Source organism: Brassica napus, chromosome C5, assembly GCF_020379485.1.
Source record: "Brassica napus cultivar Da-Ae chromosome C5, Da-Ae, whole genome shotgun sequence".
Lineage (NCBI taxonomy): Eukaryota > Viridiplantae > Streptophyta > Magnoliopsida > Brassicales > Brassicaceae > Brassica > Brassica napus.
In genome coordinates this window covers 10,009,018-10,034,209 of record NC_063448.1, presented here as the reverse complement: position 1 = coordinate 10,034,209, position 25,192 = coordinate 10,009,018, and positions in this window count along the sequence as shown.

Genomic DNA, 25,192 nt, shown 5'->3' with positions numbered 1-25,192 from the left:
TACTGACGCACGCAGCAGAATTCACTGACGCAGCAGTTTTTTTGACAGGTTTTTATTTTCATTTTTTAATGTGATCATACTTTTTTTTATATCCACCTCATTTTTATTCAATATTTTATATTCATTAATATATTAATGTATGAATTGTTTTGACTACTAGACTTAATACAATTATATATAAATGCGAAAATATATTTGTGTATAGGTTTATATTCAAAAACAATATGTTGTATAATATTTAAAATATAATCATCGCTACATAGTTGGTTAGTCGTTAATTACAAATATGGTACATAGTTTGTTAGTCGTTAAATTTTGTGTTAGAGGGATATATCGATCACTAACGACCACTGATACCGTTAACGGCGACTTAATTGCTATATGAAAAACAAATAATAAAGAAAAATCTAAAAAATTATAGATCTAATTGTTAATAAAAATCTAGTTAGGGGTTAACAAACAAATTGGTTAATATATGTCCAAGCAGGTAACTATTATTAATAGTTAACAATGCAATTAGTGGTAAGAATATGAGTTACATGCTATAAGAAATTTGTTTGTCACCATCAAAATTTCATTAATCTCTTTCTCTTCCTTATCTCATTCTTATTAACAATTTTTCAAAATTTTGAATCTTCTCTCTTATTCATTCTTTGGTATATATCAACTAATAAAGCAAGTACTGTATAACAAAGAATGTGTATTAGATAACAAATCATTTCACAAACCAACATATAAAATCACATCATGTATCAATTCATTTGTCAGCTAACAAACCAAGTGTAAAAATATACAAATTGACAAACCATTTATCAAATCATTTATCAGCTATATAAATCATGTATCAATTAACAACGAGTCTTTTATATTAAACAATGTATCAACCTACGAATACATTTATCAGATAACAAATTTTTTTTATCGGCTAACAGACCATATATCAGCTGGCAAAACATATAACATGTTTGTTAGCTGATACATGGTTTGTTAGCTGGTATATGATTTGTTACTATGAATAATAAAGAAAAAATGTATATACTACGACAAGATGAATCAGTTAACAAATAATGTATCAGCTAGTAAATCATGTATCAAGAAAAAAGTAACCCTTAACAAGTCATGTATCAGATAATAACTAACTTATCAACTAACAAACTATGTACCCAAAAAAAACGTAGTGACTAATAGGTCATGTATCCAAACCGTGTAACATCTAATAAACCATGTAACAACTACATGTTTTGTTAACAAGTAAACTTATTTGTCATATGTTACAAAAATCAATAACATACATATTAGTGAATATTCATATTTTGGTCATAAGTCGTGTATTAGCTAACAAAATATGTATCAAATAATAACTCACATATAAACTTATAAATCATGTCCCCAACAATATAACAACTAACAAATTATATATATTCATTTGACAGCTTACAAAACGTTTATGATTTGTGGTACATATTTGTAACAACTAACAAAACATGTATCTCCAAAATAAAATAAGATATAAAATTCGCTGAAATTTAAATAATATCAAATAATCAATATAATAATGACTAACATAAAAGTTATCCACATAAGAAAATAATATCAAAAACTTATCATGACCAGAATTTAAAAAAGCTCCACTCTTTACAAATTTTCCGGATCTTGAAAAGGACTTCATCAATTGCTCCAACTTTAGATCCAACACAATTTCCACCTAGGCCCCCAAAACATATCTCAGCTCCGATTTGCAAACACAGATCTAAATGACAAAACAATATTGTACCTTATATTTTAATTTCACCACCGGCTGAAAAAATCAACATTGCAGTATCTTTAAAATTTTCAGAGACCACCGTATTCGTAAAGACATTTAAAGCCTCATATAAAATAGATGACGAAATTTTTTAGCGAAATAAATATAGAATGATAGAATTTTGTATAATAATTAGAGATCAAAGTTAAAAACAAAGAGGACGTGTTTTTTGTAAATTAGGAAAGAACAAAAAAAAATCATAAAAAAAGAAGATAAAACATAGGAGAGAAGATGATAGAGAGATCTAGTGGATAATAGGTAAGAGAAAAGACTAAGAGCATCTTTAACCATAACAACTCTATTGGGTGCTTAAACATTTTTTTAGTATTAAATGAATGTTAAACACTTTTTTAAGCAACTTTTAATATTTTGACCTCCAATGGAAGTTGCTTATTTTGGGGTGCTTAAAAAAAAATTATTAAACATTATTTTATGTAAGATTAAATCTATTTATTATATAAAACATATAATCATAACATTTAGAACATTCATTTTAAAATAAAAACATAAAAACAAAGATTAGTACAATAATCGACAATAATTTGAAAGAAACATCCGAGCTCAATTGTTGTCCTCATCACGTCCAAATTTACTCCACAAATGTTCAACCAAATCAGCTTTCAGTTGTTCATGCATTTGTCTATCACGAATTCTAGTTCGAACACCCATCATATTGGCGATATCTGAAGGGATATCTGTTGAATAGTTGAGATCCACATGTGAACTTCCGTTGTCTTCTGCTTGTTGGAACTCGGAAAGATTAAATTGCGTGTATCCATCTCGTTCGTCTTCAACTATCAGATTATGGAGTATGATACATGGTCTCATAATCTTCCCAATTTTGACTTTATCCAAAAAAAGTGCTAGATTTTTAACGATGGCAGACCGAGCTTGCAAGACTCCAAAAGCACGCTCGACATCTTTTCGGACAGCTTCCTGGTGTTGAGCAAATAAAACTGCTTTCGGCCCTTGTGGTAACGAAATAGATTGGATAAAAGTTGCCCATTTCGGATAAATACCATCAGTGAGATAGTAAGCCAAGTGATACTCTCTTCCATTGACAAAGTAAGTGACTTGCGGAGCTTGACCATTTATTATGTCATCAAAAACAGGTGAGCGATCAAGAACATTTATATCATTTAAGGTACCTGGAGGTCCAAAAAACGCATGCCAAATCCAGAGATCATATGAAGCAACTGCCTCTAAAACAATTATTGGTTTACCCGAACCACGAGAATATTGCCCTTTCCAAGCGGTGGAACAATTCTTCCACTCCCAGTGCATACAATCGATGCTTCCTATCATCCCGGGAAATCCACGGTACTCTCCAATATCAAGTAGACGTTGAAGGTCAGCCGGAGTTGGTCTTCTTAGGTACTCATCGCCAAATAATTGTATAATTCCTTCCACAAAATTCTCCAAACATGACCGACTTGTAGTTTCACCGAGCCGGAGGTATTCGTCTACCGTATCCGCCGCAGTACCATATGACAATATACGAATGGCTACGTGATTTGGATTTGAATTGGTTTGCTAAGACACGCTTTAGGAAGTGATTTGGGTTGGAAAGTGATTTGAAGTGTTTTTGGTGGTAATAGAAGAGAAGATATCGATGAGAAAGAGAGAGAGAGAGAGAGGTGAGAAAGCAGTTTGAATACTCTTGTTACAAATGGGTGAAACATTTATATAGACTACACAATGATACCAAAGCATGTAGTTCGTGACAGAAGCATACACAAGCATTCACAATCATTCAGTCCGTGACACAAGTTTACAAAAGACACGACTTCACACAAGTTTACAAAAGACAAGCCTACACTAGAGTACAAAAGACACGACTAGACACAAGTATCCCAAAGCTTCTTCGCCCGTGACACAAGCATAATAGAGCTTCTTCGTCTCTGATTATTTCACTCCCATTGTTCCTGAAAGTAACAAGAATATGAAACATAAGAACATTAACAAGAAACACAAGAACAAAACAAGTACATGAACACACAAACAAGAACATTCTCATTACTTAAACAGAACAAGTACATGAAACAGATAACAAACACATGACACCAGCATGAAACAGATAACAAACATATGACACTAGCAGAGAAGAGCTTCTTCTTTACACTAACTGGAGAACAACTCATTGATGAGTTTCTTCTTTAGCGTTTCTTCATAGTCAGGGAGTGGCTCTGTTCTAGCAAGTACATCAAATTTGATCCTACCATCTTGATTGAAACTAATCCAAGTTGAAACAAACTTACAAAAAAATCTATTTTAATCCATCCATATTGATTGAAACAAACTTGCAACCCAATCATGTTCGATGAAACCATCACCCGTTTCAGGACAAACCGCATCAAACAAATAAACGAGAAAGAAGGAAGCTTTACCTTCGCCGAACGCCACCTACGTCGCCGTCGAGGAGAGCTCTGTCGCCATCGAGGAGAGCTCCGTCGCCACCGATACACCAAATCGACGAGACAGAACAAAGGCTTCGTCTCCACCGAGAGAGGGCTCCATCACCAGAAATACACCTAACCAACATATAACAAACACAAAATAGCCCATCAGAACAATAAGATTCAAAATCTAAACACATGCAAAATCGAAGAACACAAGAGACACTTACCTTTCGATTTGAGGAGAGCCAGCGTCGCGAGAGTTCCGTCCCCGTCGAGGAGAACCACCATCGAGATCGTCGACGCCGAGCCACCGAGGGAGACGACGATAGCAGAGCCACCAAGCCGATTACGATTCGCCTTTCGGGAGAGAGGATTCGAGAGAGAATTCGAGAGAGAGAGAGAGAACCACGTTTGATTTGTTTCACGCGTAACCGAGGCTCCCTCCTCCCCTGTCTTGACACGTGCACACTAAGCGGCGTTGTTTCACGGGCTTAATTAAGCGCCTTGTTTTCTATTTTGTTTTTTGTTTTTTTTTTAATTAAAATTAACCCTAAGCAATGGCTTAAGCACCTGCGATAATGGTGGTTAACACAACTACATAGATGCTGCAAATGAACAGTACAAAAGTGAAATTCTGACAAACATACAAGCATGGGACGAGGAAATAGGGTTAATTACGGAACAAAATTAATGCTGTTATTTCATGAGCAATGATCAAATTCAGGTATCGTTTAAGGGAACCATAGCCAATTATCTCTATTTTGAAATGATTACAATAAAATTACTTTTCATTGTCTCTAGACCTTTCCTTTTACAACAAGATCTCTTTTTCTTCTTTAACTATATTAAAAAAAAGACACTTTTCCATATTTTTTCCGGAAATGATATTTATCCGAAAGCACTATAAGAAAGAAAAGAAATTGAAATGTTTTAATTTTTGTTTTCAACCGTGTAAGAATTTTTCTTTAAAATATTCATATTTCTCGTAAAAAATATAAAATCAGCTATAATTTAGAAAATAAACATAATTTTTTTATCTTAACGAATTTTATTTTGTTAGCAGCATTAGTACACGTTGCAGATGTCTTTTGTTGAGCTTGTAGCGTAAATCAATTAACCGGGCCTTGTGGTCTGGTGGTATAGGAACCTCGGCTGAGGTGTCCGCCATCACGAGTTCGAGACCCGGCCACAGAATGACTTAGGCTCCCTGATGGGTACAGACGCAGGCTGGTTCCGGACTCAGGGAAGGATTAAGGCCGAAGGCCCGAACCCATCCTGATTAAACAAAAAAAATGATATTGTTAAGACAACGAACACCAACCAAAAAATACACAAAATAAATTTATTACCTCGGATATTAAAGTGTTGCTTTTCTTGATCAATATTATTGATGATATTTTCTGTCCATATACATTTAAAAATAATGATCACTTATCTGCTTGTTTCTCCCATTTTTTTTTTGAGGAAAATATAGATTATATATGTATATTATATATATATATATATATATATATATACATACATATATATATATATATATAATATATATATATATATATATTTACATACACATCTTATTTTTATTTTATTTTTGCTAAAAGACAATTCAAAACATAAATCTTAGTTTATTGTATTTATACATTTTATTGCTTTTTCAGTCTTCATTATTGAAGTCACTTCTGAAGTTGTTTTCTTCTTCCGCCATAGCTCCAAACAAATAGAGATAACGATGAACGTGTCTCGTCATTTTCACTACTTTTAAAAATTGATACTTATTTTTGAACCGCGTAAAAATCTAAAAAGTTTTGGTTTGGTTATTGGATGATTATTGGATGAAAAATGATCTCAAATCCATTCAGAAAAATGATTAATGGATGGAAACCGAAGATCAAATAGTTCAAATAAATACCAAAGCCAAGAAAAAATAAAATACACAAGCAAATCTAAATAATCATCAAAGTGAATGAATTATATATACTTATTCCATTTCAGATGATCCATATTTCAGATAAATGTTTTTATATTTGTGTATATTTTATAAATAATAATGGTAAATTGTAAATTTTGAAAAAAATAATTGTGTATACTAAAAATTCTGGAAAATAACTGATCACTAAGACTATATTTATAACCCAATTAATATAATTTATTAATATTTGTGAAAATTTAAAATATAGATAATTCTAAAACAGAAAAAATATTGAACTATGTCTTAAATTTTTTTATTTTTTTCTCAAACTTGAAATGCTATATTTGCTAATCTGTTAACATAAAAATTTCTCAATAATTTATTTATTTTAAGGTTTTGGATCAGTTAGATTGGATTATATATTGTTTGGGTTATGGTAAAATATCAAATTTAATTGGTTTCTAAATAATTGCAAATTACTTTAAATTAGTTCACTAATATTTTTTTTTATTAAATTTAATCATGTGTCAATTTTTTAGAGGATGGGGGAGGGATAAACTTTTCGAAAATTTGACCCTATGACCTTAAAAAAGTTATAATTGAGCAAATGTAGAAGTAGATGGTTAGACTACATCCTATATAATATGTATTAATTTCCATAACACCCTTATATAAATGTATGTATAAGGTTGTTGTTGTTGTTGTTGTTTTAATGATAAAATTGTTTTCCTTTTTATTTTATTTTCCTTTCGCTTTTGTTGAAATCATTTTTATTTTTATATTTTACATATTAAAAACATAATTTTTTCTACACATAATATATTTTAAAAAAAATTAAACTGATTTATATTTTCAAAATTTATACAATATTATATAAATTGGATTTTAGATCTATAGTTTTTATACTATACTATACTACACTACACTTTCATAAAGTATAGTTTAATTTCATCTTCGAATGAAAAATGATTTCATCTTCGAATGAAAAATGATTTTTTTGTATTTTAATCTATTTAGAAAGTATCATAAACATAACTTTATAATATTTCTCTCTCATTTTCCATATATTTATATTATTTGTTATTAAAATTCCATTCCATATATATGAACATTAAAGTAGAATAGTATTTGTCAAATATAATAACCACTTGACAGACTCACGCCTATGGAAAGAGAAAGTAGCTCAATTATGTAACAAATTATGATATGGCTATTTTAGGAGTGGGCGTTCGGATATCCGTTCGGGTTCGGATCGGGTATTTTGAATTTTTTGGTATTTTGGTATAGGGGTATAGAACCCGTTCGGGTATTTCTATACTTCGGGTCTGGTTCAGTTATTTTTGATTCGGGTTCGGTTATTTCGGGTCGGATTCAGATATTGAGATTTTGAAAGAAAAAAAAATAAATTTTTATTTTTAGGCTTATTCTATTTTAAAATATAGATTTCACTTAAATGATTTTTTTTATATATTTTTTAATAGATTGAATGATTGATAGATTTGAAAATAACATTTCAAAAATAAATAAACATTAATTTGGCTATTTTTTTGAAATTTTGAATGTAATTTTTGTTAATACATGAAACAAAAAAATTTGATATGCATTTTAATTGAGTGACAAATCATTTTTAACGTAATTATATGTATATTATATGATCTTAAAGTATGCGTGATATCAATATAAATATTTTAAATAAAATGAGAGATGTAGACAAGAAATATAAGAGTAAATATACTTATGTTTGATTATCTTCGGATATCCATTTTGGTTCAGATATTACTTGTTCGGGTTCGGATATTCAATCTCTCCTAAATCAATATCTGTTCGGGTATTTTGCTATTTCGGTTCGGATTTTTCGGGTCGGGTTCGGATACGGGTTCGGCATCGAGTAAAATGCCCACCATTTGGTTAATTTGTCTTATATAATTTCTATTTAAATAATTTACTCTAAACTATTTAGATTTCTGTGTTACTGTTAATATGACATTAATATTACAAACATGACTTATCCAGATTCACAATGCTGTCCATGTGCTACTCTACTTCAAATTCTACAAGACTATGAGTATGCCTCAGGACAGAAGATCAATTCTGCTAAATCGTCAATCTCTTTCTCATCAAAAACTCTCCAGGAGGTGCGCTCAATGGTTAAACTGCAACTAGGAATAGACAAAGAGGGAGGGGTGGGGAAGTACTTGGGCTTACCAGAACATTTTGGAAGGAAAAAAAAAGGACTTGTTCTCCTCCATAGTGGATCGTATGAAGCAGAAAGCAGTATCATGGTCTTCACGCTACCTCTCCACAGCCGGCAAAATGACAATGCTCCAGTCGGTCCTTTCTCCTATTCCAACCTTTGCTATGTCTTGCTTTGAACTCCCTAAAAGCCTCTGCAAGAAGATTTAGTCAGTTCTCACACGGTTTTGGTGGGATGACAACAAAGGAAACAAAAAAATTTGCTGGATCTCTTGGGATAAGCTAACGAAACCTAAGAATTTGGGTGGATTAGGCTTCAGAGACGTGGAGCTATTCAACATCGCTCTACTAGGGAAGATAGCTTGGAGAATTCTTACTAAACCACACTGTCTACTCTCTCGTATTCTCCTAGGGAAATACTGTCACAGTAAATCTTTCCTATCAGTTCCATCTCAAGGGGGTTCCTCCCATGGCTGGAAGGGAATCATAGCGGGGAGAGACCTTCTAATCAGCCACCTAGGGAAATCTATTGGGGAAGGGGAGAGTACTAAGGTTTGGAAGGACTCTTGGATTGATAATGGCAGCAACACCCGTCCATTTGGACCATCTACACTACAAGACCAAGATCTCTTAGTGGCTGACCTCCTATCTAGAGAGACACGGGAATGGAATGTCGCGAAGATAAATAGAACCTTACCGGAACTCGCAGAGCGCATCCTCCAAATAAGGCCGAGCCGTCTGGGGACACACGACACCTACATATGGAACCTCAAATCGTCGGGGGAGTACACGACGAAAACAGGGTACATGGCACTGACACAAAACATCGCTGAAGTCTCGTCTCCTGCAACAACAAACAGTATCGACTGGAGAAAGTTAGTTTGGTCAAACAGAACAGCACCAAAAATAAAATTGTTCTTATGGAAGAGCCTACATGAGGCCCTACCCACAGGCTTCAATCTACAAAAAAAAGGAATGAGAGAGAATACCGCTTGCTGCAGATGTGGAGCCATTGAAACTACAGACCACCTCCTCTTTCAATGTCGGTTCGCTCGGGATTTATGGAGCTTAGGTCCATGGGAAACTCCTTTCGATTCTTCTAGTTGTGATTCCCTTTCGGCGAACCTCCTGGCCTCACTACATTGGAGAAACCTTCCCCCGATTGGTATCTCGATCAACATCTTTCCCTGGATCTGTTGGATCATCTGGGTTGAAAGGAACCGGCTACTCTTCGAGAAAAGGATTTCGACGCCGGAGGAAGTGCTAATCAAAGCCATCAAAGCAGCACGAAAATGGGAAGCATCACAACTCGCTCCCCAAAAGGCCCTGAAGCTGAATCTTAGATCAACGCCGGAGAAAGAGCTACCACCAAACACAATCACATGTAATACCGACGCGGCCTGGATGGCATCATCAACTAAGGCGGGCTTTGGCTGGATTTTCTTCGACTCGTCTGATATGGAGATCAACAGAGGCTCATCTAACCAACTTCACGTCTCGTCTGCATGTATGGCCGAGGCTTTAGCTGTTAGAGAAGCCCTTCTCCACGCGTCCTCCCTCGGTTTCACCAAAATCTGGCTTAGATCAGATTCACAAGTGCTCATGAGAGCAATCAACCAGAAACGGGGACCTACAGAGCTCTTTGGAGTACTGTGGGATATCGTTTCTCTATTTTCATCTTTTCAATTCTGTTATTTCTCGTTTCTTCCTAGAGACCTTAATGGGTTAGCGGACTTAATTGCTAAAGCCCAGCTTTGTGCTTGAACTATCTCTTGGGTTTTTATGTTCTTTTTATATTAAAGGTATTAGTTGCTAAAAAAAAAAGCTAGAAAAAAGTATAGGGATTAGGAAGTGATATCTGACAAATGATAGATTGCACACCCATAGTATACATATAGAGAGTTAACACTCGTACGAGTTAACTTTCTATGTCAGTATATATATGTATATATGTCAGTATATATAAATGTGTACATGTAAACAAAATTAAATTAAATAAAAAAAATATATGTTAGTTATAAGATACTTAGGTTACAAAAACGAAGATATAAGTTTCAAAAAAAAAAAAGATATAAGATACGTCAGTTATTTAAAAATTATTTTGATTTCACACCTCTGTTCATGATTTATATTGGCACGTGCAAAATTTACTCGTTCACGTGCTTTAAATTTTTGATATTTTCATTGTTTTATGCACACCTTCGCTGCTATCATGAACTGTCATGTCGTGAAATATTTTGTAAATCATTTTATCATGTGAATGTAAATGCACGGATACTCTATTTCATGAACGCGCAAGGATACGTCATCAGTAAAATGACATGTCTGCTAGTGATTGTTTTTCTTTTTTTTTGTTCAATGTAAAGTTTGACATGTTTGCTAATGTTTTTTTTGGTAAAATGTTTGCTAGTGTTCGTCATGTTGATTGTTTTCTATTGCTCGATCGTATCCGTTCAACGTCATTTTTCAAACCGCATCATTAGTTTAAAATTACAATTTACTCCAGGTTTGTATGTTTTCATTGACAACATTTACATACGACATATGAATTATAAATTTACTAAAACATTAAGATTCATTGATTTATCCTTATTAATCTTCGTAATCTATCAAATTAATACGTTTTGTAAAGGATATCGACAAAATTTTAATAGAATGCCACATATAGATTTAGAGAAATTTATTAAATTTACAAAATATTTGTCACTGAATGAAATAACATTCGGTTGACAAAAAGACAGTCAGTTGAGAAAAAATGAAGTATTCAGTTTTTTAAGAGAAACAGAAGTCACATGGACAATTTAAAGAAATCCCCCAAAAAATCTGTGAGCTATGTCCTGGGAGTATCCAGTGTCGAGATTTTTTAATAAGTGGTTGAAATTGAAAAAAAAAAAAAAAAAAATAAGGAGTGTGATTGTATGGTATCAATAGAGTAAATATTTACTTTGAAAATAAATTTACTCTAAATTCAGCTAAACATTTACCGGTCGGATAAAAACTTACTTTCACCTTTTCAACCACTTACTGTAGAAATAGAGAAAAACACTCTCTAATATTTACTCTAACATTTACCAGAGAAACACATCTACTCCATTTCCCATAATCTATTTCCTCTTACCATCACTTTTGATTCTAGCTGACTTCCACCATTTCATTTAGAGGGGTGTATTCAATTAAAAGTTTTAGGTGATTTGTGTCAAAATGATAAATCCACTTTTATTGAAACATGAATTTTAAAAACTCATTTAAAATCCATTGTTATTGAACTTGACTTTTTGTAAAGTACTCTGAAATCCAATGTTATTGAAAGTATTTTAAGTTGTTGAGTTTTCAAGTGATTTTAAAGTGTTTGGGTGGAGTTTCTTAGTTAAAAAAATTAAAACTCAAATCTCATGGTTTTAGGTGATATTCTAGAGTGGTTTAATAAAAATTATTTTATTCTCTGCAATTCCTTAAAATCATCTAAAACCTCATTAAAAATCAAATAATCTCAAATTTTAGATCGAATTCCCTTCCTCCATTTTCCACTTATTTTTACCAATCACAACCAAGATAAGGTTGCTGTTGTTGTGAGTCTTTCTTGGGATTTTCTTGTCTTATTTGGAGCAGTATAGTGAGTCTATATAATTATTCTCTATGACTTGTGAAAGTCTATATAATTTAATTATTCTCTTACACTTCTTTTTCTATCTTCTTACTTTAATTTTCTTTATTCTTTAAAGGGAGAATTGCCAAGTGTGACTCAAAACTTGGAGTCAAACCCAAAACAATACCCCAACTTGGATCAAAGGCAAAAGTAACCTAAAAGGCTATTGAAATTACAACTATCCCCTTGTGACCAAACAAAAAAATGGAATTTTTTTTACGTTTCTACCCCTCGCAAGTCGTCTGTTTAGACGACTTGAAAATAAGTCGTCCAGACGACTTAACTGAAAGTCGTCTGAACAGTTAGTCTTAAACATAATTTAAAAATTTTGTAAAAAATATTTTGATAAGTGAAAAATGGGAATTATGTAATTAACATATGTCTTAGGAGGTATAAATTAAGATATAACAAATTTCAATTGTTTTCAGCATAGATGAGTGAAAGTAGTGAGTCATGATATTCTTTAGTTTATGTTTCATCAACATATGTTGTAGTATTGTATGTGTTCTTAGGGTTAGATTTTGGAAAGCATTAAAACCGTTTTTGAAAATTTTTAAAATTACTTATGCGTGTTCATTTCTGTGTATAGTAAACACTATTTAAGTATAATTTGATTTTATAACGTGGTTAGTTAGTTAATCTAGTCATTTTAGTTTAGGGGTTCATTTTAGGGTCTAGGACGACTTAATATTTTGTCGTCTGAAAATATTAAGTCGTCTGTTGTACATTATCAGCCAGAATAAGTCGTCTAAACCGGACGAAACCTTAAAGTTTACCAATGTACTTTTAAAGCTAACCGGATTATTTACCCAATATATAAGGTGATTTTTTCTTTTTTGTTTCATTTTTCGCGAAATTCAGAAACCCCAACAGTTCTCTCTCAAAGGCGATTTCGAATTCCCACGATTTCCGAACAAACCATCGTTCTCAACGTCGGCTATCTATCTCACTTCATTCTCACCGTTGTCGCCGCAGCTTCTTCTAACCCTAGCGCCGCCGATTCCTCTAAACCCTAGCGCCGCCGATTCCTCTAAACCCTAGCGCCGCCGCTTCCACTATTTCCGAACAAACCGTCGCCCTCGCCACCGTGGTCACCAACGTTCTCACCGCCGCTTCCTCTAAACACTAGCGCCGCCGCTTCTTCTAAACCCTAGCGCCGCCGCTTCTTCTCTGTAAACCTTAGCGCCGTTTCTCTGTAAACCCTAACGCCGGTAAGTCATCAATCTCGAGGAAAAGATGAACATAAAACGTTGTCTCTATCAATTTACTCATTCTCACCGTTTCACGTTTATTTTTTCAGATCTATAACCGCAATGACGAGTACTCCAACTCCTTCTGCGACTAATCAGGTCCGCTTTGTACTAGAAGACTTGTAAGTAATTTAAGTCGTCTGGAAAGTCTTCCAACTGGACGACTTAGTAGATGACTTAAATATAAGTCGTCCATTTGGAAGACTTTCCAGACGACTTAAATTTAAGTCGTCTGGAAAGTCGTCCAGTTGGACGACTTTCCAGACGACTTAATTATAAGTCGTCTACTAAGTCGTCTGGACTTTTATTGTTGTCTTTGATTATTTTGCAGACAAAAAGGATGGATATTCCAGAACTCCCCCGTAGGTTATACACATCAGGGGAAGAGCCAGAAGCCCACAATAGCATTTCGTATCATACGGATAACAGCAAGTTGCATACTGCTCTTAGGGAAGCTCTTACTGATGACGAATTTGAAGAGTTCAAGGAGTCGAGTTTGGGAGTTTTCATCAAGTTCAAGGAGCAGGGATTTGGTTGGGCTTCAAGGCTGGTTCACTACATGCTCAGTTTCAAGCTGGACATTAAGAAGAAGTATGAGATGTGGTCTCTCGTTGGTCCAGAACCTTTGAGGTTTTCACTGTTAGAGTTTGAAAACCTCACTGGTCTAAACTGCGAGTACATCGAGGACCTTGAGACACCAAAATGTGACGTTACCCAGAGATGGTTTCTTTCTGGGGGATGCTGGGAGTTCATCTGGAAGCTGGGCCAACTACTGATCAGATAATAGCAGCACTGAAGAGATGCGGGGATTGGTCCAGGGAAGATCGCAAGCGGCTCGCGTACCTCTCCATCTTCACTGGATTCATTGAAGGGAGAAAGTTTTCAACCGCTACACGATCTACTCTGGCAAGGCTAGTGATGGATTTAGAACGGTTTGAGAATTATCCATGGGGGAGAGTCGCGTTTAAGGTGCTGATGGACTCTTTGTGGAACAAAGAAATTACTGGCTGTTACACCGTGCATGGGTTTATACAAGTTCTTCAGGTCTGGGCGTACACAGCTATGCCGGAATTGGGTGCTAGTATTGGTGGTCCCAGAGCAGACAGTCCGTCTCCACCGATACTGGCTTACGAGGGCAGCAGAGGCCGCAGATCAATGAAAGCTGCTATCTTGAGTCAGGTATTTACTTCAATCCAAAAGACTGCACAGACGACTTATAATAAGTCGTCTGGAAGGTCGTCCAGCTGGACGACTTAATTAAGTCGTCTGGAAAGTCTTCCCAGCTGGACGACTTATCGGACGACTTAATTAAGTCGTCTGGAAAGTCTTCCCAGCTGGACGACTTATCGGACGACTTAATTAAGTCGTCTGGAAAGTCTTCCAGCTGGACGACTTATTAGACGACTTATTATAAGTCGTCTGTTTGTAGAGGACTTATAATTAAGTCGTCTATTTAGTATTTTTTTTCAAATATCTAACTCGATTCTTCTATTTACTGCAGACCCGCGTGATCAACTTTGTTGAGAAGGACATTAGTGAAATGTGGCCAAAATGGGACTCTGATGTTGAGGACCTGCCCGCGGAGAACATCATTAAAGTCATGTATGAGCGGAGACCGTGGAAGTGGACCATGGATTGCTGGGAAGTCACTGGTACTAAGGTCTATACAAAACCTAAGGTTGTGACTCCATCGAAGAAAGCCAAAGAGATGGTTGTGTTGGAGGAGGAGGAGGAAAGACAATCCAAGACCTCGGAAGAAAGCTCGTAAAGAGGCTCCTAAAGTGGCTAGTGAAGAGGCTAGAGAAGAGGCTAGAGGGGTGACCAGAGAGGATTTGGAAATTATGTTCAAGGGCGTAGCTGACTGCATGAAAAAAGGGTTTAAGAAGTGCATGAGGGAGTTTAGGAAGTTGTCCGATAGATTGGAAGCTGTGGAGAAGAAGGTTGGTGTCACCAATCAGGCTACCCCTCCACCTCTAACCAATCAGGCTACCCCTCAAGATAAACAGCCTACCCCTCTTGCCAAAGAAACCGGGGGTAGTAACAAACAGGCTACCCCTCATGCCAATGAAACCGTGGTTAGTAACCAGCCTCCTCCTCATCAAACCAAACAGCAGCCTCCTCCTCCTCAAAAGAAACAGCCTCCTCCTCCTCCTCAAAAGAAACAGCCTCCTCCTCAAAAGAAACAGCCTCCTCAAATCAAAGAGGTTAGTATCAAATCCAGGGTTAACTAGTTGTCCAGACGACTGTAAAAGTTGTCTGGACGACTAGTTGACCCTGGACGACTTAAACGTAAGTTGTCTGGACGACTAGTTGACCACGGAAGACTTAATTTTAAGTCGTCCAGGGTCAACTAGTCGTCCAGACGATTTATATTTAAGTCGTCCAGGGTCAACTAGTCGTCCAGACAACTTTTATTTAAGTCGTCCAGGGTTAACTTGTGTGCAACTTTTATTGCAGAGATGGTTGCCGGAGGATACAGCAACCGAGGCGAACTCGGTATATAAGATCTTGCCGGAGGATAAAGCAGATGGTGTCACCTCCAAAGAGATTGTTGCTGTCACTTCCACCGATCACCAACCGAGCCTCGCTTCCACCGATCAACAACCGAGCCTCGCTTCCACCGATCAACAACCGAGCCTCGCTTCCACCGAGCCAAGCGATCCAGTTTCAGAACCGAGCCTGGTTGTATTGGACAAGCGTGCAAAGAGTAAACGAGCGAAGAAACCTGCTCCCACTGTGAGATCTCCTTATACGGCAGAGAAAAAAAAAGATAAAGTGGCAGCCTATAATCCATTTCCGCCAGTAAACAAAGATAAGTTGAAGGAACTCGCTGATTGGTTGAAAACTGATCCGTAAGTGATTGCTTTACCCATAATAGCTTGATTTAGTCGTCCAAAACTGATTGCTTTTTTGTTTGCAGTCATTATTTAACTAAGACCGAGGACAAACCACGTACATCACCAACAAGGTGGTACCACTTCCTCCGGACAGCCAGAGGATGGCTGGAAGACTGCGTAAGTCTTCTGCACACGATTTAAGTCGTCTACAAAGTCGTCCAAGTAGACTACTTTCCAGACGACTTAAAGATAAATCGACCACGTAGACGACTTATATTTAAGTCGTCTGGTAACTTCTAACTTGTTATATTTAATATGCAGCATATAGATGCTTGGATTAATGTGCTAAGGCAGAGGTATCAGGAGAACCCACAAGCTTTCAGGAGCGAGCGAATGTGCTTCCTGGATCACAACTTTTCCCAGTCTTGGAGAGAGCAGTATCAGCTCTTCAAAACATCGGAACCTGATCACAAAGGTTTAGGAAGAGTTCTACCTGGTGGGGCGTCGAATTTTTATGACGGATCAATACCTTCATTTTGCCAATCAAACAAGAAGTGGGGGGAGGACATTGATGATATCTATGCGCCAGTGAACTTGAACGACAAGCATTGGGTTGCTATTTGGATATCGATCCCTAAGAGGCACATAGTCGTCTGGGACAGCATACCTTCATCTAGTGTACCAGACGCATGGGATGCGATAATGGAGCCTTTTCTCCAGATGGTCCCTTATCTGCTTGTTGAGTGCGCAGCCACCGACGAAATACGGGTCAAATACGGGTTGGAGCCATACACATATGAGAGACCGCTGAAAGGTGTACCCACGGCCAACAATGGTGATTGTGGCGTGTACGCTGTAAAGTACATTGAATGTCATGCTCTTGGGGTCTCCTTTGACCCTAAAGACTTTGCTAGGTGCAACGCGAAGAAAATGAGGGATAATATGGCGGTGGATATATGGAAGGAGCTTGTTGATCAGCATTTGAAAGAAAATGTGGATGGTGATAAGTTCGTGGGCATGTATGATTAGATTTGTGTTTGTATTTGAACTTGTCTTTGTATTTGAACATGATTTTTTAACGACTTATTATAAGTCGTCTGGAAGGTTTGGACGACTTATTATAAGTCGTCTGGAAGGTTTTCCAACTGGACGACTTACACTGGACTTCTAAAAATAAAATACACTGGGACGACTTACACTGGACTTCTAAAAATAAAATACACTGGACGACTTAGTAGAAGGTAGTCTAAAAATAAAATACACTTGAAGGGATAGTAGAAGGTCGTCTAAAAATAAAATACACTGGACGACTTAGTAGAAGGTCGTCTAAAAAAAAAATACACTGGACGACTAAATATTTAGTCGTCTGGACGGGTAATCAAGACTGGACGACTTAAATTTAGGTCGTCTGGACAACTAGTCAACTGGTTGTGTACATTGTGGTTTCGTATGGCCAGTTTCCTTGCAGTTTGAGCATCTCTGTGCCCTGTGTTTCTTCCTGGGTTTGTGTCCTCTCATCCTAGATAGCTCCAACCAAGATTGCCATCTTGATTTCTTCGGTCTCCCCCGACCACGCTTTAGTTCTGGAGGAAAGCATTCTCGTTCCTCAATATGTTGTGACACGATAGGATATATATTCTCTGAGTATCCTGCATACAGATAATTCTTTGAGTACAGTGGACATACAAGTGTGGAGATATGCAAACCAGCATGTGTTCCAGCAGCTATAGCATGAGAGCAAGGTATTTTCTCCACTCCATAGACACCACAATCACACTTTGCATGTTCCAAATCAACCACACAGTCCATTTTGCCACCTTTGACAAAGAAATGCCATCCATCAATTGGTTCGACCGTCATCGTATCCGCTATCTCTTCTCGAACAGCAAGCAAGTATTCAACACCCCCGCTATGTTCAGTTGTGAGACTCAAAGCATCTTGTCTCCTTTTCCAATACCATTTTCCTAACTTCTGCCTTATGAACTCCAGCAGGAACGTAATCGGAAATCCTCTTGCTCGCTTCAGTGCGGAATTAATAGATTCAGCAATGTTGCTTGTTTTTATGTTGAACCTGTTCCCCTTACAATAAACCCTTGACCATAGCCTGACGTCGGCTTTCTCCAAATACGTTGCAAGTTCCGGGTTTGCACTCCGTATCTCAGCCATGTACCGGTCAAAATCGTAAACCGTGTGAGCATAAGCAGCCCCTTTCACCAAGTACATGAGATGTTTCCCTTTAAACTTTTTGACAATGTTATCTTGAAGGTGATAATAACATATTCCTCGGGTTGCCCAAGGAAACACCTTATCACACGCACTTTTAATGGCCTTGTGCCGGTCGGAGACTATCACCAGAGGCTTGTCATGAGATATACAACTAGCCAATTTTGTGAAAAACCATTCCCAAGAAGGTATATCTTCCTCATCCACGATCCCAAAAGCCAATGGGAATATCTGAAAATTGCCATCTTGTGCGGCTGCAACTAACATAGTTCCTCCATACTTTCCACTTAGGTGAGTTCCATCCACCACAATGACCCTTCTCTGATACTTAAAACCTTTGATAGAAGCTCCAAAAGAGAGAAATAGATACTTAAATCTTTTCATAGAATCAAGTTCTATCGCCGTGATAGAATCAGGATTTGCAATGGAGATTTGCTCGAGATATGATGCCAGACGCGAATACCCTTCTTCTGCTGATCCTCTCACCAATCTTTGTGCATATAACAGTGCTCTGTATGAAGTGGTGTAATCAAGCGCCATGCCAAACATGTTCCTCATTGCATCAGTGATATGCTGCGGAGTTATCCCATCAATGATTCCAACACGATCAATGAAAAGACTACCTACATACTTCGGAGTACAGTGTCTCCGCTGAGCGATTCGGTCTCCCGCTGAGCATAAATGTTTTTCCACATACTTTGTTACCCAAAACGTGTTTGTCCCATGTTTGACACTCGCTCTGACCTTCCATCCACAATAGCTAACCCGACATGTTGCCACAACGAGAGTTTTCGTTGATTTGTATAATCTGAAAGAAAACTTACCCCTCACTGCTGCCAACCGCAGCTCTGAAAGCAGTGCACCCTTGCTAACAAAACTCTGGTTGACATAGATACTGGTACCATTCGATTTTCCTCCTTCAATAGCATTTGTCTTAGCATATGTCTTTTGGATTTCTTCAAAACAAATATTATCATCATCTTCCTCGTCCTCATCTGGAACCTTTCCATAAAGACTGTAATCCCCACCATTCTGATCCGTTTCACCAACAATAGAATTATCAGCATCCTCCTCCCCATTTTCCTCCTCCCCATCTTGATTTTCATCTTCAACAAACTCATTATCACCAACATCTTCAAAACATTCATCAGCTTCATCATCATCACCAACATCTTCTTCCCATTCACCAGCTTCATCATCATCACCAACATCTTCTTCCCATTCACCAGCTTCATCATTATCACCAACATCTTTTTCCCATTCACCAGCTTCATCAATATCCCTTTTCTCTGAAACCGTTTCGACCTTGCTGCGGCTTGATACACAAAGACATACTCTATGGGTTTTGAGTATCTCCAGCAAGTTTCGAACTTGTCTATCACTTGTAACATGAATGGGAAGACTGCCTGGAGCCATCATCATTTCTGCTGGTAATGAGTAGCTAATCTCCACACTCACTGTTCTCATGTCCAGGTTATAATCTTCTTGAGCCATTGCAACAAGTTCAGCATGTGTTGAATCTTCATTCAATAAAAACAATCTTGCTCCTTTGAGATCATCAACCACAAAATCCCAACGGAAATCTCTCAACAACCATTCTCCATACACTGCATGTAACTGAAAAATCATCTGCAAATATTCAAAATAAAACACATTAGTAAACATAGAGAAAATGAAGAAGTTCAATAAACATTGCCGCAGACGACTTAGCATTAAGTCGTCCAGAAGACTTAAAGGTAAGTCGTCTAAAGAGGTCACTTTTGCAATTGAAAATTAAAAGGGACGACTTAATTCTAAGTCGTCCGGCTTTGTTTGTTAAAAAAAAAACTTCAGACGACTTATATATAAGTCGTCTACGAGAAACGGGCTAGTTTTGCATTTGACCGAATCGTGTCAGATCTTTGACTATTTCTGGACGACTTATAATTCAGTCGTCTCTGGGAAAGTTAAAATTTCAATATTTTATGAAAACTTGACGACTTACGTGTAAGTCGTCCTAGGTTAGTTTTGTAATTGAAAAATAAAACTTGAAATTTAACTTTCTCCAGACGACTTAGATGAAAGTCGTCCAGCTAAACGACTTAATTTAAGGTCGTCCGGGATAAGCAAGGTTTGACCAGAAAATTGGGAAAAATTCTGGACGACTTTGCTTTCCCCGGACGACTTTAAATTAAGTCTTCTGGAGGGACGACTTTATATTAAGTCGTCTGGTTAAAGTTAAATTATGAAGTTTTATTTTTCAATTACAAAACTAACCTAGGACGACTTACACGTAAGTCGTCAAGTTTTCATAAAATATTGAAATTTTAACTTTCCCAGAGACGACTGAATTATAAGTCGTCCAGAAATAGTCAAAGATCTGACACGATTCGGTCAAATGCAAAACTAGCCCGTTTCTCGTAGACGACTTATATATAAGTCGTCTGGAGTGTTTTTTTTAACAAACAAAGCTGGACGACTTAATTTAAGTCGTCCGTTTGACCAGAAGACTCATCAGTAAGTCTTCTACATACAGATGACTTACTAGTAAGTCTTCTACGCGAACAGATCTTGAAAAAAAATTCAAATTCGTACCTTAAACTAGGTGAGATGACTTCGTTTGCACACAGGGTCTTCTCCAACCACCCAGAACCTCAAACGAAAGCAACCGTAAGTCAAAACGAAAGAAATATGGCTCTGTCAACCATAGCCCATATTTTGAATCAAAAGCTTGAGTTTTTTGGATGAATATAGAGAGAAAGTGAAAGAAATGTTGTTTTTAGTTCATAACAATTGAAACAGAGAGAGTGTAAAGAGATTTACGTGCATTAAAGGGCATTAAAAGCTCCAAAAAGTTCGTACAAGGTTGTTGCCACTATTCATTGCAGTGGCAATATTGTAAATACTTGAAGAAGATGAGGTTGAGACAGTAAAGAAGCCATTTTCGAAAAGAAAAAAAAAATGTTAATGGCATTTTCGTAGATAAAATGCAGGTGTGGGGTTAAAATCTCAAAAAAAAAAGAGTCAAAAGAAAAGGTTAGTTTTCTGTTTGACTCCAAGTTTTGAGTCACTTTTGCAGAAAGCCCTTCTTTAAATACATGAGTTACACCGAAACAGTATCAGTACGTCACTATACTATTGTTCACATTGATTTAGAACTTTAAAAGGCTAAGAATAAAAGGAATAATTACTCGCCAGTTTTCACTAAGATTTTTTATAAGAGCGAGAGTCGTTATTTTAAAAATAGAATTATATGTGCTCGAGAGTAAAATACGGGAATAGTATAATTAGGCATAGACGTTCGGATACCCGTTGGCGTTCTGGTCGGATTTCTCGGATTTCAGTTCTTTTTTATAACATCTCTTAGGTCTCATTCTTGTAAATTTGCAAGTACGGGTCAGGTTCGGATATAACACATCGGATTTTGGATCGGTTTTGTATCACATCATAGAATCCATAAAGTAACCATATATCATTCGGATTCGAGTTATATTGGATCGGTTTGGATATACCCGAAATGAAATCTAAAATTTAAAAGCAAAACATAAGAAATATATACTTATTTATATATAATTAAGTATTTAAAGTAGTTATTTAAATTTTAAATACTTATTGTTAGATACCATATCAAAATAAATATGAAATTGAATATTTGAAATATATATTCATGTTTCATATAATTACATTGTATATTAGTTTGGACATTCGGACCTGTTTCTTCGGATTTTTTTCGGATTTTTTGATTTTTTCAGTTTTTCGGGTTACCCGTTCGGATTCGGTTTATAACACTTCGGGTTCGGATATGTTTTGTATCACCTTACAAGATCCACTCGGATATTTTTTACATTTCGGACCGGGTACGGATCAGATTTTTCACGTTCGGGTTCGGTTCGGATTTCGGATTATGGATTTTATGCCCAGACCTACTTAAAATAATAGAATATGTCTTCATAAACTTGTGTTATCGCACCACCTCCGGAGATTTCACGCACAAGGAAAAACGGAGATACTCTGAAAAAGCATCGAGGTGGTGTTGATGGCTTTGTCAATGCTGAATTTCCAGCTGAAAACCTATATGATTACAGCAATACTTCCACCAATTTGCAGAGCCGGATCATGACATACCAGAGGCGGATCTTGGTTTATATATATATATAGATGGCACATGACATTTGTACATATATCTAATTTTAAATTGGGGGCACTATTTCTTTATATTTTGTACTAATTACTATAAGAAAATTTAAAATTATACGGGGCATAAGAGTAGGACGAACCGTTGGCTTTGCGTCCGTTCCTGTGACATACCAAAGTAAAACATTAGTATTAAATCATCGTAAGAATATTTAATTTTTATTATTTTTATTTTTTGATCAATTTATTTTTTTATTATTAAACAGATAAACTCAACCTATGACAGTTCATGACTATGTGTTCCAGTTCAAACAGGCAGAACCATTTCTGATATTATATTTTGGAGACCAGAAATAATTTTGTGTTTACATGAGTCAAAGGGCACATATCTAACCCTTATAATTTGTTGGTTTCTTGGATGTACCTAGGGATGTTAAAACATTCACGTTCTTATTATTACTATTTTTAAATAACAAATATATTGAGACATGATCCTCAGAATATCCATAAATTAATACTCTGAATATTTTTTTCTGTTTGAAACTAAATATTAAGTTATTATCAATGTAAAATGAAAACACGGCACTTCCCATGTGGAGCAACACGATTTAAAGTCCCGAATCACATTTTTCTTATAAACAAAATATCATCCAAAAGAGGAAAAGACAAACAGAGAGATAGCCAGTCACCAAATTTGCCAAAAGAAGTAATAAATGAAGAAGGTCCACACAAAAAAATTGTCGCCAATGAAGAAATTGAGAAAAAAGAACGAGAGACAGATAGTCGAGATGATGATGTCCTTCTCTCTTTCTTTTTTAAAGGCTTATGCCCTTCTCTTTCAATAGTGTAAGTGTTCAATAACTACGGGGAATGGTAGACTCTCTTTCCCTTAAGAGATTTTGAGAGACAGATCAAGTGTCCGTGGTTCCCATTTTTTCTTCCTCCTTTCTGGTTCACGGCAACGACTCTGGTGCACGGTGGTCTTTTTGACACAGTGTACCTGGCTTTTATTAAGAAAAGAAGATCAATCTCTATACTTGCATATCACGTTAAGTATAATACTCTGTAAATGCTCAATATCTCCTTTCCCTTCTATGATGTATGTAACTTGTATAAATATGTACTCTTACATATCAATGAAATTATCCTTCATATTCTATATGGTATCATAACAGGTTTTTATTTTAACCTAGCTGCCATCCTCTTCTCTCGTTTTCTTTTTCTCATCATGTCAAACTCAAACACGAGTGCCACCACCATCGATACAACCCAAATCAACTCTTCTACTCTCCTCAACATCAACATGTCCAACATTGTGAAACTGTCGGCATCCAACTACTTGGTCTGGAGTCGTCAAGTTCATGCGCTCTTGGATGGATATGAGCTTAGTGCTCATCTCGACGAATCGGCACATAAACCGGATTCAACGATCACGACCGATGGTGTCACAATATCGAATCCAGAGTACTCTGTCTGGAAGAGACAAGACAAACTCATCTTCAGCGCACTCCTAGGTGCTCTTTCTCCAACTATTCAACCGCTTGTCTCTCTCTCTCTCCCACATCTGCAAACGTTTGGCTCACACTTGCCTCTACTTACGCCAAACCTACGCGTGGACACATCAAACTTCTCTTGCAGCAGCTCAAGTCTTGGACTAAAGACACGAAAACGATCGATGAGTACGTTCAAGGACTCACGACACGTTTTGATCAGTTGGCGTTACTCGGCAAAGTTCTCGACCATGAAGATAGACTTGACTATGTTCTTCAAGGATTGCCAGAGGATTACAAATCCGTGGTCGAACAAATTGAGGGTCGGGAATCACCACCATCGCTGATTGAACTCCATGAGAAGCTCATAAATCATGAAGCCAAACTCAGCGCCTCTGCACCTATGGTCTCTGTTCCTGTCACAGCGAACTATGCAAGCAATCCACGTTACGGTCAGAAACCAAACAAGAAGCCGTTCACAACATGGACAACTCCCAACAACAACAATCAGCCACGACCATCAAGAGGGTATCAAGGGAGGTCTCAAATATGTGGGATTCAGGGGCACTCTGCGAAAAGGTGCAATCAACTTCAGAAGTTTCAGCAGATGTCTCAGCCTCCGTTACTGCTTACACCAACTGGCTGGAACCCGCGGGCAAATATGGCTCTTACTTCTGCCTCTCAACCATGGATTCTCGACTCTGGCGTAACCCATCACATTACCTCTGATCTGAATAATCTGGCTCTCCATCAACCTTACACAGGCGGTGAGAAAGTTCTTATTGGTGATGGCAGTGGTCTCGCCATTGCACAAACGGGTTCAACATCACTCTCTTCTTCATCTTCTTCAAAACCGCTTACTCTGTCTAACGTTCTTTATGTGCCTGCAATACATAAGAACTTGATATCAGTGTATCGTTTATGCAATCACAACAAAGTCTCAGTAGAATTCTTTCCCTCTTATTTTCAATTGAAAGATCGGAGCTCGGGAACCCCGTTACTCCACGAACGTACCAGTAAGGAGCTGTATGAGTGGCCGATCGTGAATGCTGCAGCAGCTTCCTATTTTGCTACACCAACCGTCAAAACAACCTTCTCAGACTGGCATTCAAGGCTTGGCCATCCATCTCCTTCTACTCTCAAAACTATTATCTCTACTTTCTCTTTACCGCTTTCTGATTCTGTTTCACAAAACTATTCTTGTGTTGATTGTCTTTCCAATAAGAGTCATAAACTATCATTTTCTCAAACATCTATTACTTCATCCCGTCCTCTTGAATACTTGTTCACAGATTTATGGACTTCTCCCGTAATTTCAGTTGACAAAT